General features: G+C 38.6%; 1 protein-coding gene across 1 annotated transcript in view; it reads right to left on the bottom strand.

Annotated features, from left to right (window-relative positions):
* Nucleotides 1-16,450, bottom strand: part of SLC14A2 (solute carrier family 14 member 2) — a 506,674-nt gene that overhangs the window by 482,706 nt on the left and 7,518 nt on the right. The window contains exon 2 of the mRNA XM_015460105.3: nt 11,505-11,633. The gene's annotated coding sequence lies outside the window, so the exon portion shown is untranslated. The remainder of the gene's footprint in view (nt 1-11,504; nt 11,634-16,450) is intronic.

The following is a 16,450-nucleotide window of genomic DNA, read 5'->3' as shown; positions in this document are numbered from 1 at the left end:
CGACAGAGAGAGAATGGCATTTAGAGGAACAGAATCTTGACCACGTTTGATCTCTTATTTTCCCAGTTAAGCTCTTGCCCTGCCAGTCAGAAGATTTGAGCAATGACCATATTTTGAGGCTGAATTGTGCCCCCTTCCAAATTCAAATGTTGAATCTCTAACTCCCAGTACCTCAGAAAGTGACTCTGTTTGATAATAGAACTTTTAAAGAGGAAATTAAGTTAAAATAAAGGTGTTATGGAGGACCCTAATCTAGTATGACTGATGTCTTTATAAGAACAAGAAATTTGGATACACTGAAAGACACCAGGGGCTCACGAGTACAGAGAAAAGACCACGTGAGGATGCAGAGATAAAGCAGCCATGTGCAAGCTGAGAACAGAGGCCTCAGAAAGAAAACCAAACTGCCGACACCTCGGTCTTGGGCTTCTAACCTTCAGAACTGTGAGAAATAAACATCTGTTAAACCGCCTCGTCTGTGGCACTTTGCTATAGCAGCCCTAGGAAACTCACACAGATCCCAACGTTCTCTTTTTTGTTTGAATTGGTTCAAGATCAGTTTCTAAGTCTGATGATTCAGAGTTCCAGTGCAGGCTTCCACATATCTTCAGCAGATGCCATCGTGCTTGTATCCCAAATAGCTTCATGGCCTGTCCCAAGGCCTAAGGCCTGTGACATCAGGAAGATAGACAGGCTTACCAACAGACTCATTTATGGGCCTAAGTGAGTCAAACCTAAATCAGGTAAATTTAAAACCATTGTCTCAGTTCAATGAATTAATGGCTGCCTGAAATATTTTATTTGATAAATAATGCCTTTCACAGAATTCAGAAACCTAGGACTGAGCAATGACCATCAACAACAGAACTGACATTCAGTCTGTGAGTCATAATTATCTGGGTACCTCTGATTACCTAAAAGACTTGGCATTTCTTTCTAAATGACATTTATGTCAGAGAAACTCTCCTGCAAGATAAACCCAGTGAAGGGTCACTCAACTAGGTGGCTTGCTTTAAATATGACTGGGTGGCATTTTGTTCTTATGGCATTTTCCACCTTTCAAATCATCTACATGCTTACTACCAGTAGTATTTTCTAGCTCTGTTATGAATGACTTCACCTGGTAAAGATCAACATCAATTTTTTAATTTAATCTAATAATGTTATTGAGTTCTAAGATCACCATTTATAACACCAAGTATCCACTGCATGCTGACTAGTGGTCAGAAAACCTGACTACATTAACTTAGTTCCCTATAGAACATCTATCTTTGAATTAAGATTCACAGCCTTAACCCGAAACAAGTGTCCGCCTTGGGGACTACCTCTTAAACTTTAATAGCGTTACAGTTTATTTACTCTTGATTTTGTGTGTTGGTTGTTTGCCTCCCGGCTCTCCTTATACATTGCTGCCCACTCCTTTTTATTGCAAGGACACTCTCATTCTTAAAATATAGTTTCTGAATTTATTTTCCTGTCCCCCCATCCCTCAATAACCCTCTTGCTTGCTTAAAAGTAAGCTAAATATGCATAATCAGCAAAGTTCAGAAAACAGAGTTTAAAAACCATGAGAAACTTACCAAGTTATAAAGTTCTTAGTAATTGGCATGTGAGGTCTACAGAAACATAAAACTGATTTTTGAAAAGTTCTCTTCCTCTTTTTCAAATGCATCTTTTCCTGTGAGCTCCCTTAATATTTCACCCACAACTCTGATAATCTCCTTCAACCTATCACCTCCTTCCCTTTAATGGACTCTACCACTTAAGGAAAGCTTGGCTAAGACTCAGTTCTTTATTTTTTGCTTCACAGATCAAAAGACTGAGAAAAGCTTGATTTAAGCAACTTTGTATTTAAATAAATTTTATTTTTTTAAATAAATTTATTTAAATAACATTACTATCCCATCCACAAAAGTGTAGGCAAAAAATACTATTTCCTACATCTTTTTCTCAGTGTTCTTTATGTGGACACAAAATAAATTCTTGAGTTTAGCTAAATAATTTTTTTAAACAAGTAACAAATGAATTAGCTGACTATGAATCTAAGTGCCTTTGTCTTAATTATGCAAACATAGGGGGAAATTCTTTGTCTGTGTGTCACTATCCACTCGGCTCAAGGCTCTGAGAGGACCCACTTTTTCAGGCGCTCTCACTTTTGCTATCTTCTAAAGATTGTACCTTGATTTAATCCAGAACACGTTGAAGTTTTACCAAAATAACTACTGAAAAATTATTTTGAGTTAAGATGTACTTGGAAAAGGCTAGATAAAGTAAATGAAGCATGAGGACTTTTTGTTTTTTGTTTTTGTTTTCTCTAAGCAGCAAAACTTTTCAGAGACTTTAAAATGTGTGTGTAACAGGAGAATCTGCAGGGTGCCACTAGGAGAAGCACTCACAAGTTTGACCTTCGGCACCTCTTCTGTGCAAAGGATCTTTCAGCATTATTGGCCTGGGGAACATCAGCTTGATGTCTCTAGCCACTTCAATGACTTACAGAATAAAGGAAACTAAGATATAAAATAAAAACATCTTTGCTTTTCTTTTAAAAATCTAAGCTACTACCCTAGTTGACCTTAAAAGTACTATTAGTGGCATTAGAGGAAGTGCTATTTCTAGTAACATTCTTTCTTTTTAGAAAGGATCATATTTAACGTTCTTTCATCAAATGGCCAAGTATTTCACAATATAAAAAGAATCAAGTTACCAAATAATACCCAGAGATGCATATAAGTGCCTATTGGATGGTAATGAGCATTTTATCTACACCACAAACTTGAGGTGATGGGTACACAAAATGTGGTATATACAAGCAATGCAATAGTATCCAGCCTTAAAAAGGAAGGAAATTCTAACACATGCTACAATACTGACACACCTTAAAGACATTATGCAAAGTGAAATAAGAGGCACCAAAGGACAGCTACAGTATGATTCCACTTATATAAGGTACCTTAGGTAGCCAAATTCATAGTGACAGAAAGTAGAATATTGGTTACCAGGGGTCTGGGGAGGGATGGCAAATGGGGTTTTACTGTCTAATGAATAGAGTTTTAATTTAGGATGATGAAAACCTCAGAGGTAGATTGTGGTAATGGTTGCAAAACAACATGAATATACTTAAAGCCAATGAACTGTACACTTAAAAGTGTTCAAGCAAAAACAAAAAAAAAAAAAAAAAAGAAAGAAAGAAAGAAATCAACACAGCTTGCTGTGGTCCACAGTTTGGCCTTAGAGGGTGGAGTTGTAAGGGCAAAAAGATTGCGTAAACCTAGGGTCAACATTAGGACCATAAATGAAGACTTATCTTGGTCTTGTGAATTGGTGACTTTGGTCTCTTCCATGACTTATTTCTGTCTTGAAATGCTGTTGACTCCTGGACTGTGTGGCCCTATAACCATCTGATCACCAAGTGACTGCCTTAACCCAATCCTGAGAATTTATAACACTTTAATTTTCAGGACTTAAATAAAGAATATGAAATACAGAATCAGGATGAAACAAGCAAAATGACTGAGACAATCTATTAGTCAGGAAACTAGCACCACTGTCCTCTTGAGGCTTGAACTCATCCCCACCCTCACTACATTGCCTATCATGGAGTAAGCACGTAATAAATATTGGTTGAATATGGGGGTGGGGGGTGGAGCATGGTCAAAATGGTAAATTTCATGTTATGCATATTTTACCACACAAAAAACAAATAGCAACTTTAGGTGACCAATATATGGAAATCCCATAGATAAGAAGGGTGGGACATCAAGAAAGATAAGAGAGTAATATATTAAAGAATATCTAAAGTAAATCTCTATTCAGATTTTTTTAAAGTGTTTTTCTTTAATACAGGAGTTTTGTAAAAGAACTCAGCAGTTTTAAAAGAGAGAGCTAAGGGGAAAATTTTAAATTCTAAGGTTTTAACATGTTACATTTTAAATGTATATGAAGACCTAATGTGTACACACACATGGCTAAGTAATATTGTAGATGTAAATACAAAAAGTTTTTGTCCCTCTCTGCAAGTAATTTATTATCTTATAGTAAGGTATACCCATGAGTAACTTAGAGACAATAAAAACTGTCCTAACAAAAGAAAGGACACTCCCAAGCTCATTCTATGAGGCTGCCATCACCCTGATATCACAACCAGACAAAGATATCATTAAAAAAAAAATTACAGGCCAATATCACTGATGAACATAGACTCAAAAATCCCTAACAAAATACTAGCAAACCAAATCCAACAACACACTAAAGGATCATACACCATGATCGAGTGAGATTAATCCCAGAGATGCAAGTATTCTTCAACATACATAAATCAATCAATGTGATACACCATATTAACAAACTGAAAAACTAAAACCATACGATCATCTCAGTAGATGCAGAAAAGCTTTGACAAAATTCAGCACCCATTTATGATAAAAACTCTCTAGAAAGCGGGCAGAGAAGGAAGCTACCTCGACATGATAGAAGTCCTATATGACAAACACACAGCAACCATCATTCTCCGTGGTGAAAAAATGAAAGCATTTCTTTTAAGATCAGGAAAAATACAAAGATGTCCACTCTCAGCACTATTATTCAACATAGTTTTGGAAATCTTAGCCATGGCAGTCAGAAAAGAAAAAGAAATAAAAGGAACCCATGTTGTAAATGAAGTAAAACTGTCTCTGTCTATAGATGACATGATACTAAACACAGAAAACCCTAAAGATGCTACCAGAAAACTACTAGAGCTCATCAATAAATTTGATAAAATTGCAGAATACAAAATCAATACACAGGGACTTCCCTGGTGGTCCTGTGGTTAAAAATCTGCCTTCCAATGCAGGGGATGCAGGTTCAATCCCCGGTGGGAGAACTAAGATCCCACACGTCACAGGACAACTAAACACACACTGCAGTTATTGAGCCCACACACTCCGCAGCCCACATGCAACAGCTAGAGAGGAGCCCACATGCCACAGTGAATGATCTCACATGCAGCAGCTAAGACCCAAAAGAGTCAAAAGACAATATTAATATACAGAAGTCTCTGACTTTGCAGTACACTAAAATTGAAAGATCAGTAAGAGAAATTAAGGAAATCATCCCATTCCTCATGACATCAGAAAGAATAAAATATCTAGGAATAAACCTACCTAAGGAGGCAAATTGGAGAAGAAAATGGCAACCCACTCCAATATTCTTGCCTGGGAAATCTCATGGACAGAGGAGCCTGGTGGGCTATGGTCCATGGAGTCACAAAAGAGTCAGGCATGACTCAGTGACTAAACAACAACAAGGAGGCAAAAGACCTATACTCAAAAAACTATAAGACAACTGATGAAAGAAATCAAAGATGATGCAAACAGATAGATATACCATGTTCTAAGATTGGAAGAATCAATATTGTCAAAATGATTATCTAAAGCAATTGACAGATTCAGTTCAGTCCCTGTCATATTACCAATTACATTTTTTTTTTTTTTTTTACAGAATTAGAGCAAAAACTTTTTGTAATTTGTATGGAAACACAAAAGACCCAGAATGGCCCAGGCAGTCTTGAGAAAGGAAAGCAGAGTGTGAGGAATCTGGTTCCCTGACTTCAGACCATGCTACAAAGCTACAGTAATCAAAACAGTATGGTACTGGCACAAAAGAGAAATACAGATCAATGGAACAGGATAGGAAACCCAGAGATAAATCCACACGTTTATGGTCACCTAATCTATGACAAAGGAGACAAGAGTATACAGTGGACAAAAGACAGTTTCTTCAATAAGTGGAGCTGGGAAAACTGGTCAGCAATGTGTAAAAGATAGAAATTAGCACATTCTCTAATACCATACACAAAGATAAACTCAAAAAGAATTAAAGACCTAAATGTAAGGACAGATACTATAAAACTCTTAGAGGAAAACATAGGCAAAACACTCTCTGACATAAATTGCAGCAAGACCTTTTTGATCTATCTCTGAGGGTAATGAAAATAAAAACAAAAATCAACAAATGGAACCTAATTATACTTAAAAGCTTTTGCACAGAAAAGGAAACAAAACAAAAAGAAAACCCACAGAAAGGGGGAAAGAAATATTTGAAAATGAAGCAACCAACAAGGGATTAATCTCCAAAGTATACAAACAACTCATTCACCTCAATATCAAAAAACTAAACAACCCAATCAAAAAATGAGCAGAAGACGTAAATAGATGTGTATCCAAAGAAGGCATACAGATGGCCAAAAGGCACATGAAAATACACTCAACATTGGAAGCCCCACAAATTATTAGAGAAATAAAAATCAAAACTACAGTGAGGGTTAGGGTAGGGGTAGGATGTACTGGGAGACTGGAATTGACATATACATACTACTACACACAACATAACTAGTAAGAACCTACAGTATAGCACAAGGAAATCTCTTCAATATTCTGTAAGTCCTATATGGGAATAGAATCTTTAAAAATAGTGCATATTTGTGTATGTATGTATAATCGACTGACTTTTCTATACAACAGAAACTAACACAACATTGTAAATCAACTATACTCCAATAAAAATTAATTAAAAAAACCACTAAAAGCTGTATATGAAGTATAAATACAGAGCTCTGGAAGCATGTGGAAAGAAAGTATTAAATCTGATTAAAAATCCATTCCCTCTTCTTCACATCTATCCTACTTCTTCTATCCCTGTGATCCAAATCAAGCTCCACTGCCTCTGAGGAGCCATTCTTCATTATTCCAACCCACTGTGGTCCAACTTTGTACTCTCACTACAACCATGAGTGTTACTCGCTCAGTCACGTCAGACTCTTTGCAACCCCAAGGACTGTAGCCCACCAGGCTCCTCTGTCCATGGGCTTCTATAGGCAGGAATACTGGAGTGGGTTGCCATTCCCTTCTTCAGGGGATCTTCCCAACTCAGGGATAGAAACTAGGTCTCCTGCATCGCAGGCAGATTCTTTACCATCTAAGCCACCAGGGAATCCACTACAATCATAGTCAAGTAACTGTTCAGAGCCTTGCCCTTTTCTTTCAGTGGTTTTAGGTAGACTTTATAACATAGCCAATATATATTTTTGTGTATTCTCACACATTCTCCCTATTTTGTTAGAGCCATCAGTTGCTTTGGAGATGACTAGAACTGTTAAAACAAGAATACAAATAAATAGAGAAAATTGGGTTTTGAGTCCCATATTGATAAAAAGTTGTTTGTTTTCAAAATCAGCCTTGGTTAAGAGAGACAGGTTTTACTAAATTCCAAAATCTTCCCTTAAAATCAGAAACCAAGCTTGGCAAACTCAGCAGCAAAACTTTACCCTAACTCTTACTATAGATATTAGAGACAGTAGGGAAGTTTCTTTCAGGTAAGATAAGAATAAAGCATTCCAGGCAAAGAGAGAAGGATTTTGTGTGGATACCCCCAGGGTAAAAATATAGTCAGATTCCCTTAGAATCAAAAGCCCAGACTTTTGTGGGCCTTGATCAAGGATGTGGAGTTAATTGACCCAACACATTAGACTCTAGAGTCTGAGTCTTCTAGAACACTCAGGCTGATGCTGCTCTGTCCCTCTATACCTAAGACGGCTGGAGAAATCTCAACTAGAGGAGCCCAAGAGCAAGCACTCTGTCTCTACATGACTTGTGCATTGCGTGAAGAGGTCCTCTGAGTTCCCATAGACTCTAACGTGGGGTGAATATGAAGATAATGAGCCCTACAATACTAGGTTAGATGAGAAGGATTAAAAAAAAAAGTACAGAAACTTCTCCATGGTTATATTAGTAACAATATATTTTGATGATGTAAGTGAAGCACAGGATCCACCAAAACAAACAAACAAAAAATGAAACAAAACCCAGGTGGGATTAGCCATAGTGGGCAGACACCAGTACAATGTGTTCAGGAACCAGAACAGACCAGCCTCACTCTGTGATCAGCAGGGAAGATAGCAAGCAGGTCAGTTCCCACTCCCTCCACATGGCATGTAAACCCTCCATGAACACATCCAACCATCTTGGGAAAGGAACATAGAGGTGCTTCTTGTGAAAAGGAATATCCCTGATTGAACATTTATGCTTCACATTCACTGAATATCTGTCCAAATTACACCTCAGATGCTATTCTAAAATGAAAAAGGTTGAACTGTATTTAATTAGAAAATTTAAATCCAATTACCACTTGATCGGATTAAGGAGAACAGTCATAGAAAAGAACTCTATTCCTAGAGTATGTAAATATCCATCCTTTCTCCCCTGTTTAACACAGGAGGTCAGGGCAATGTTACACTACGTATGCCATAGGGGTCCCCTACGTAAACACCACATGAAGAAATGAAAGGAAGAAAATATGGATTTCATTTCTTTCTTTCCTCTTGTTCCACCAAAGCCAAAATAAGTCATAAGACAGATTTTTTTCAAAAATAACATAATTCACAGAGAGCATTCTGGAAAGAGAACTGGCATTAGGAAAGTCACAGGGCTTAGTCCCTCCAATATTGGTACTGCCGGCTATGGACAGTTTTCCTGCCAGGCTTTCTGTCAATAAGTCGAAGTAAATATCTAGTTGAACTAGTAAGTCCCACAAAAGTAATAAGCAAAGTTTTCAATCTTCAAAAATGTCTGACCGTCTCTTTCTTATTGAAGAAAAGCCCTACAATGGCTCATAAATGGATATTTCCCCTGGGGAACTAATATCTTTTCCAAGGTCAAACTTGAGTTTTCTTAAAGATTAGCACAGCAACATTTATGAGAAAGTCATTCTTTTTTTTTCTTTCCTAATCTATTACCTTAAAATTCACTTTGCTTCGAGAAGTCATTAAATATATCCACCCACCCCCCACATTTTTTTTTTTCTTTCCTCATTAGAGCTTTTAGCAGGAAAAAAAAAAAAAAAAACTAGAGCAATGGCTTCCCTGGTGGCTCAGTTTAAAGAATCCACCCTTGGTGCGGGAGACCTGGGTTCGATCCCTGGGTTGGGAAGATCCCCTGAAGGAATGCATGGAAACCCACTCCAGTATTCTTGCCTGGAGAATCCCCATGGACAGAGGAGCCTGGAAGGCTACAGTCCATGGGGTCACAGAGAGTCACACATGACCAAGTGACTTTCACTCATTCACACAAACTGGAGCAAATTGTAGGCAAAGTAAAAGACAATCTTAAAAGTCAGCAAACAGCCCAGATACCTCTTAATGAGAAAGTTGACAGACTGGCTGGCTTTTCCTTGGTGTATATGATGAGGTACATAAGGCTATTAACAATAAAACTCTGCAAAAAGTATTGTAGAAAGCAGGTGAGAGACTTCCCTGGTGGTCTAAGACTCTGGGCTCCCATGGTAGGGGGCCTAGGTTCAAGCCCTAGCTGAGGAACTAGATCCCACATGCCACAACTAATGTCCTGCATGCTGCAACAAAGATGGAGGATCCTGCACATCGCAAATAAGACCCAGCATAGCCAAGTAAATAAATATCTTTTTTAGAAAGATGGGTGAGTGGTGATTGTCTGTCTGAAGTTCATAAATGACTAATAACAGAATTGTATTAAAGAAACAGGCATTACTACAGCCATACTACCCTGAACATGCCTGATCTTGTCTGATCTCATAACGATACAGGCAATACTCAGTTTTTAACCTGTTACAGCAGTATACAGAAATTCATTATATTCAGTATCCCATAAAAATATCCTCGTCCTTTATGAAGACACTCAAATTTCATCTCATTCATAAAGCCTTCCCTGACCAAACTAGCCCACACCAATAACTCCCGTCCCTGAACTCCAAGAGCATTTATTGCCTTTAGCACTGACTTGGTGTAAGCCATTAAGTTTTTTTTTTTTTTTTTTTTAACAAACATGGTGCACTAGATAATAAAATCCTCCAGGGTAGGGATCACATTAAATTCATCTTGTCCCTAGCACCTAGCCTGGAGCCTTATCCACAGCCCATAAGGGTTCAATAAATGTTTGTTGTTAATGATGATATGTTATAGGCGCATCTGAAACATAATCTGGATAAACACAATACAGGAAAAGTGCAAATCATCATCTAATGAACACACAAGCCAAGAAATCAATATGAGAGAGCTGTCTGAACACCAAGTGAAAGACAAAGTAATGCCTTTCTCCTTGCCCCAACATCCAATATGGTGATGGATTATGCTACATAAAATTATTGATGAAGACCAATGTAGGCACAAAGATTTCTAGACAGTGGCAAGAAATATTAGATACAAAATGTAACATTACAACATAGGCAGCTGTACTGAGAGGCAGAACATGGACAAATAGATTCAGTTGGTGAAGAAGCTCTTTGCAGATAAGTAACTTCAAGCCTAATGAAAACATGGTGCTTTCATTTCCTCCTCTATCTTTCCAGCCCAGAAACTGAGATGCCGATTTCTCACAAGATACGTCAAATGAGCGTCATTTGCCCCTTAAACAGAAGAACAGGAAGGCAAAATGGGGCATTCAACCTTTGCCAAAACAAACCTAACCCTTCCAAAGGAGTTATGTTCTCACAATGTGAGTCAGGTTGAGTAAATTCATACAATTCTCATTTACGGTACACAAAGAGAGTAGAACAATCTACTTACCTCTAGTTTGAATTATTGTCTTCTTTCATAATATTTGACTTATTAACTTAGTAGTAGAAAGTTTGGGCCAAATCTGTTCCAGCAGTGAATCTTATCTTGCCTTTCTCTGCCACTCTTGCTTACCTTTTCTCTACTAACACCCTTTCTTTCATCCTGGAAGCAGGGACTCTTAGGAAGAAGGCTCTGCCACGGTTTTTTTTTTTTTTTTTTTTTGAGCCTGTAGGTAACATACTCAGCAATAGCATTGGTCTAACTGATGTGAAGCAGTGAAAACTCCATCAGACTAATGCAAATGTGCTTGGGCCCTAGGCCAAGATTTGAGGCAAAAGGGGAGCAAGTGAGGACCACAAGTTGACATTCCTCCCCTACTCAACTTGTATATGCTTTGTTGTTATATGGACAACTGAAATAAGATAATAATTAAACTGACCATTTCAGTAGAACATTGATAAGGGCATGACTCATTTTTAAGAGAGTTTACTAGTTCTTTGGCTTAAATAGCCAACCAACAATATCTGAACTAGAGTTCCTCACCTCATCTACTATGTTTCCCAGCTGCCTATAAAATTTTCAATGGGTTGAAGAACTTGCAAAACAAATTGGTTATATAGACACCGATCTAATGACCTGGTTTTCTCCACTATTATTAATCTTCTGGGTGCATTAAATCCACTAGCTGAAGGAAATGAGGACTTAATTCCATGGTTAACTGATGCATAGCAATAATAATTTCTACAAACAACCTGGCTTCCTTCATAGTCAAGGAAAAGCAAAACCAGCTCATTTCTTTGGAATAGTTGGTCTGAGGCATATTTTTGTGTAAACAGAAAGTAGTCCTAAACTTAGTTATGTAAGAACCCTTCATTATAGGACACAGAGTTTTCCTTCTAGATCCCGAAGACATGGAATTAGACACGATTCATGTACTCACAGTCATTCATGCCCTGTTGGCCCAGTGGATTGAGGTGTCCAAAGTCTCTTCCTTATCTGTGGGTAGTGGGAATATTTCAATGATATGTACTCGTGTCCAGAAATACCCAAGAAGAAAACTGGAACAGGCCTAAATAGAAGTACAGACGAACTCTTAAGCATAGTTGTTTCTCAGGATGATGGAGCATGCTAAGTCACTTCAGTGATGTTTGACTTTTTGTGACCCTATCGACTGTAGACTGCCAAGCTCCTCCGTCCAGGGGCTTCTCCAGGCAAGACTATTGTAGTGGGTTGCCATGCCCTCCTCAGGGGATCTTCCTGACTCAGGGATCGAACCTGCATCTCTTATGTCTCCAGCACTGGCAGGTGGATTCTTTACCACTAGCGCCACCTGGGAAGCCCATGATGATTCAGGCAGCTTGCAAAATGGTGAGTTGGGCCAATGGCTGGAGCAGCACAGGGAGACACTACGGGACAGAAAGTGGGAACCTCCACTAGGTGGAGCTAGCATACACCTATGGCACCCAAGGTACTATTATCAAGGCAAAGCAGGGAGGTGTGTGTGTGTGTGTGTGTGTGTGTGTGTTGTGTTAGTCGCTCAGTCGTGCCTGACTCTTTGCAACTCCATGGACTGAAGCCAAGTGGGCTCCTCTATCCATGGAATTTTCCAGGCAAGAATACTGGAGTGGATAGCCATTCCCTGCTCCAGGGGATCTTCCAGACACAGGGATAGAACCCAGGTCTCCTGCATTGTGGGCAGATTCTTTACCATGTGACCCCCTAGGGAAGGTGACCTGTGAATTAAAGTGAGCATATGTGAATATTTCATACCTCCTTAGGTTTGACTCTATGCTGAAGGTATAGAGTGGGGTGGTACACACATGTGTTTTATTATGAGCATGATTGCTTATATGAGTATAGATGGATGTGTGGGTGTGAACACACACATATACACATATATACCTCTGTATTTATGTACACATATGCACATATATATGTTAGATTCTATAGATAAATGTTGATAAAAGTAGAGATATAGCTTGTGGGCCATCACTACAATAAATGGAAGTCATGCTGGAGGAAGGAAGCTAACTTTTGCTGAATGTGTACTGTGTGCTAGGCATTTTCATACACTTTCTCATTTAACCTTCACAATAGCTGTGAAAAGTGGCTATTATTACTCCCATCTTTACCAAAGAGGACATCTGATGAACGTTATGCAGAACTTGCCCAGGATCACACAGCTAGGAAATTACAGGGCCTAGATTAAAAACCAGTTCTGCTGAACTTCAAAAATCCAAATATAGTCTTCAAAACCATAATACAGTCACACTTCATATCACATAGACTTGCAATAGTTTCTTGCAGCATGCAAACTAAGTCCAGGGAATATGGTTTGTGGTATGTTTTCACAAATAATATTGACATGTGCATTATACAAAATTAAAATAACATATATGCAAAAGTTTGATCTATGTTGGAACATAAATATATATATATAAAGTTAAATAAATACCACATTTCACTTTTTGCTTTTTCACCCCAGGATAATTATTGAAGAATGCCATCATAGGAATATGCACAAGAATGAATTCCAGTATATGATTTAATTAAAATAAGTTATTTAAAAGAATATTAAGCTTGTTTTCAAGTGGATATATCAAATCCACATGCATACATAATCAAATGCATTCACCATTTGCAAAAGAATACATGCATTGGGGTAGCAATACAAATTCCATTTACACTGCCTCTTTATGCTGTAGGACTTCTCTGGTGGCTCAGACGGTAAAGCGCCTGTCTACAATGCGGGAGACCTGGGTTCCCGGGGTTCGATCCCTGGGTCAGGAAGATCCCCTGGAGAAGGAAACGGCAATCCACTCCAGTACTATTGCCTGGAAAATCCCATGGACAGAGGAGCCTGGTAGGCTACAGTCCGTGGGGTTGCAAAGAGTCGGACACGACTGAACAACTTCGCTTTCTTTTTATGCTGTAGGAAAAGCTATTTCCACTGAGATGCATGAAGCATATTTAAACTTGACCCACTTCACAATGCTCTGTCATTGAAGACTTTGCAGCCTTTGAGCACCAGCCTTTTGGTTGATATTTCTCTTGTTCAGAAAGTGTGCTGTTTCCAAATAGATGGAGAAATACCATATTCTTGGGTGGGAAGAATCAATATAATGAAAATGAGTATATTGCCCAAAGCAATCTATAGATTCAGTGCAATCCCTATCAAACTACCAAAGGTATTTTTCACAGAACTAGAACAAAACATGTCACAATTTGTATGGAAACACAAAACCCCAAATAGCCAAAGCAATCTTGAGAAAGAAGGATAGAACTGGAGGAATCAACCTTCTGATATCAGACTATACTACAAAGCTACAGTTATCAAGATAATATGGTACTGGCACAAAGACAGAAATACAGATCAATGCAACAAAATAGAAAGTCCAGAGATAAATCCATGTACCTATGAACACCTTGTCTTTGACAACAGAGGCAAAAATATTCAATGGAGGAAAAACAGTCTCTTCAACAAGTGCTGCTGGGATAACTGGCCAACTACATGTAAAAGAATGAAAGTAGAACACTTTCTCACACTGTACACAAAAATAAATTCAAAATGGATTAAAAAGCCTAAATGTGAGATCAGAAACTAAAACTCTTAGAGGAAAGCATAGACAGAACACTCAATGACATAAATCACAGCAAGATCCTCTATGACCTACCTCATAGAGTAATAGAAATAAAAGCAAAAATAAACAAATGGGACCTAATTAAACTTAAAAGGTTTTGTACAATGAAGGAAACCATAAACAAGGTGAAAAGACAGCCCCCAGAATGTGAGAAAATAAGAGCAAATGAAACACCTGACAAAGAATTAATCTCCAAAATACACAAGCAGCTCATGCAGCTCAATACCAGGGAAACAAACAACCCAATCAAAAAGTGGGCAAAAGACCTAAACAGACATTTCTCCAAAGAAGACATGCAGATGGCTAACAAACATAAGAAAAGATGTTCAATATCACTCATTATTAAAGAAATGCAAATCAAAACCACAATGAAGTATCATCTCATGCCAGTCAGAATGGCCATCATCAAAAAGTCTACAAAAAATAAATGTTGGAGAGAATGTGGAGAAAAAGGAACCCTCTTACACTGTTGGTGGGAATGCAAACTGGTACAGCAACTGTGGAGAACAGTGTGGGGATTCTTTAAAAAGCTGGGAATAGAATTGCCATGTGACCCAGCAATCCCTCAGCTGGGCATACACACCAAGGAAACCAGAACTGAAAGAGATACCTGAATGCCAATGTTCACTGCAGCGCTATTTACAATAGCTAGGACATGGAAACAACCTAGATGTCCATTGGCAGATGAATAGATAGGGAAGTTGTGGTACATATACACATGGAATATTATTCAGCTATAAAAAAAAAGAATGCATTTGAGTTAGTTCTAATGAGGTAGATGAACCTGGAGCCTATTATACAGAGTGAAGTAAGTCAGAAAGAGAAAGACAAATACTGTATATTAACACATAATATGGAATTTAGAAAAATGGTAATGATGATCCTACATGCAGGACAGCAAAGAAGACACAGATGCAAAGAACAGATTTTTGGACTCAGTGGGAGAAAGTGAAGGTGGGATGATTTGAGAGAATAGCATTGAGATGTGTAACTTACCATATGTAAAACAGATGACCAGTTTGATGGTCATGCAAGTTCGATGTATGAAGAAGAGCCCCCAAAGCCAGTGCTCTGGGACAACCCAGAGGGATAGGGTAGGGAGGGAGGTGGGAGGAGAGGTTCAGAATAGGCGGACACATGTATGCTGCTGCTGCTGCTAAGTCGCTTCAGTCATGTCCGACTCTGTGTGACCCTATACACGGCAGCCCACTAGGCTCCCCCGTCCCTGGGATTCTCCAGGCAGGAACACTGAAATGGGTTGCCATTTCCTTCTCCAATGCATGAAAGTGAAAAGTGAAAGTGAAGTCGCTCTGTCATGTCCGACTCTTAGTGACCCCATGGACTGCAGCCTACCAGGCTCCTCCATCCATGGGATTCTCCAGGCAAGAGTACTGGAGTGGGATGCCATTGCCTTCTCCGGACACATGTATCCCTGTGGCCAATTCATGCTGATGTATGGCAAACACCATTACAATATTGCAAGGCAATTATCCTCCAATTAAAATAAATAAATTTAAAAAGAAAGTATGTTGTTCTATAAGTTGCATTTTTGTAGACTGATTTAAAAATGTAGTGCATATTGAGAATGGCAGTTTCTGGCAAATAGTAAGTGCTAAATGAAAGTCAAGTGTTGTTGCTGATAACTATATGGAGAAGAAAGAAGAGGAAAGAGAGGAGGGAGACCTGAAAGGAGAGACAAAGATTAAGAAGAGGAAATTTTAAGAAAAAGAAGAGGATGCGGAGAAGAGGCAGGTGGCTTGAAGAGAGATACAGGATCCAACTGGAAATTCACAGTTTTTGTTTTCTTAGCATCAGAGCTTCCCCCTAAAGATACAAAAATATCATCTGAAATTATATGGAATTTAGATATCTGTGCTGCACCCTGCAAATTACTCCATCCTTTACCTTCGACTCCATGCAGCTCTCCTCTTTTGTTGTTTTGGTCTAAGATTGGTTGCTGTTCTGTAGGAAGAAGATGCTGTGTGCTGAGCCCCTGGCCAGGATCAGGGGACTGAGAAGAAGAGAGAGGCAGCATTTCCCCCACATGTGCTGCGGTCCCTTGGAGAGTATATCAGCTGTGTGGTTTGCAAATAGACTCCTTGTTACTATAATAAAGGTTAACGTTGGCCTCTGAACCCAGGTGGAGGTCATGGAAGCTCCTCCTAGACAAATCAAAGTGAAATAGACTTTCTCTGATGTTTCTGTTCTCTAATTAACAGTATCAGAAAGAAGTTATAACTCAGGC

This window comes from Bos taurus, chromosome 24 (genome assembly GCF_002263795.3).
Source record: "Bos taurus isolate L1 Dominette 01449 registration number 42190680 breed Hereford chromosome 24, ARS-UCD2.0, whole genome shotgun sequence".
NCBI classification, from domain to species: domain Eukaryota; kingdom Metazoa; phylum Chordata; class Mammalia; order Artiodactyla; family Bovidae; genus Bos; species Bos taurus.
Note: the sequence above shows the minus strand (reverse complement) of the source record. Positions and strands in the feature narration are given on the sequence as shown.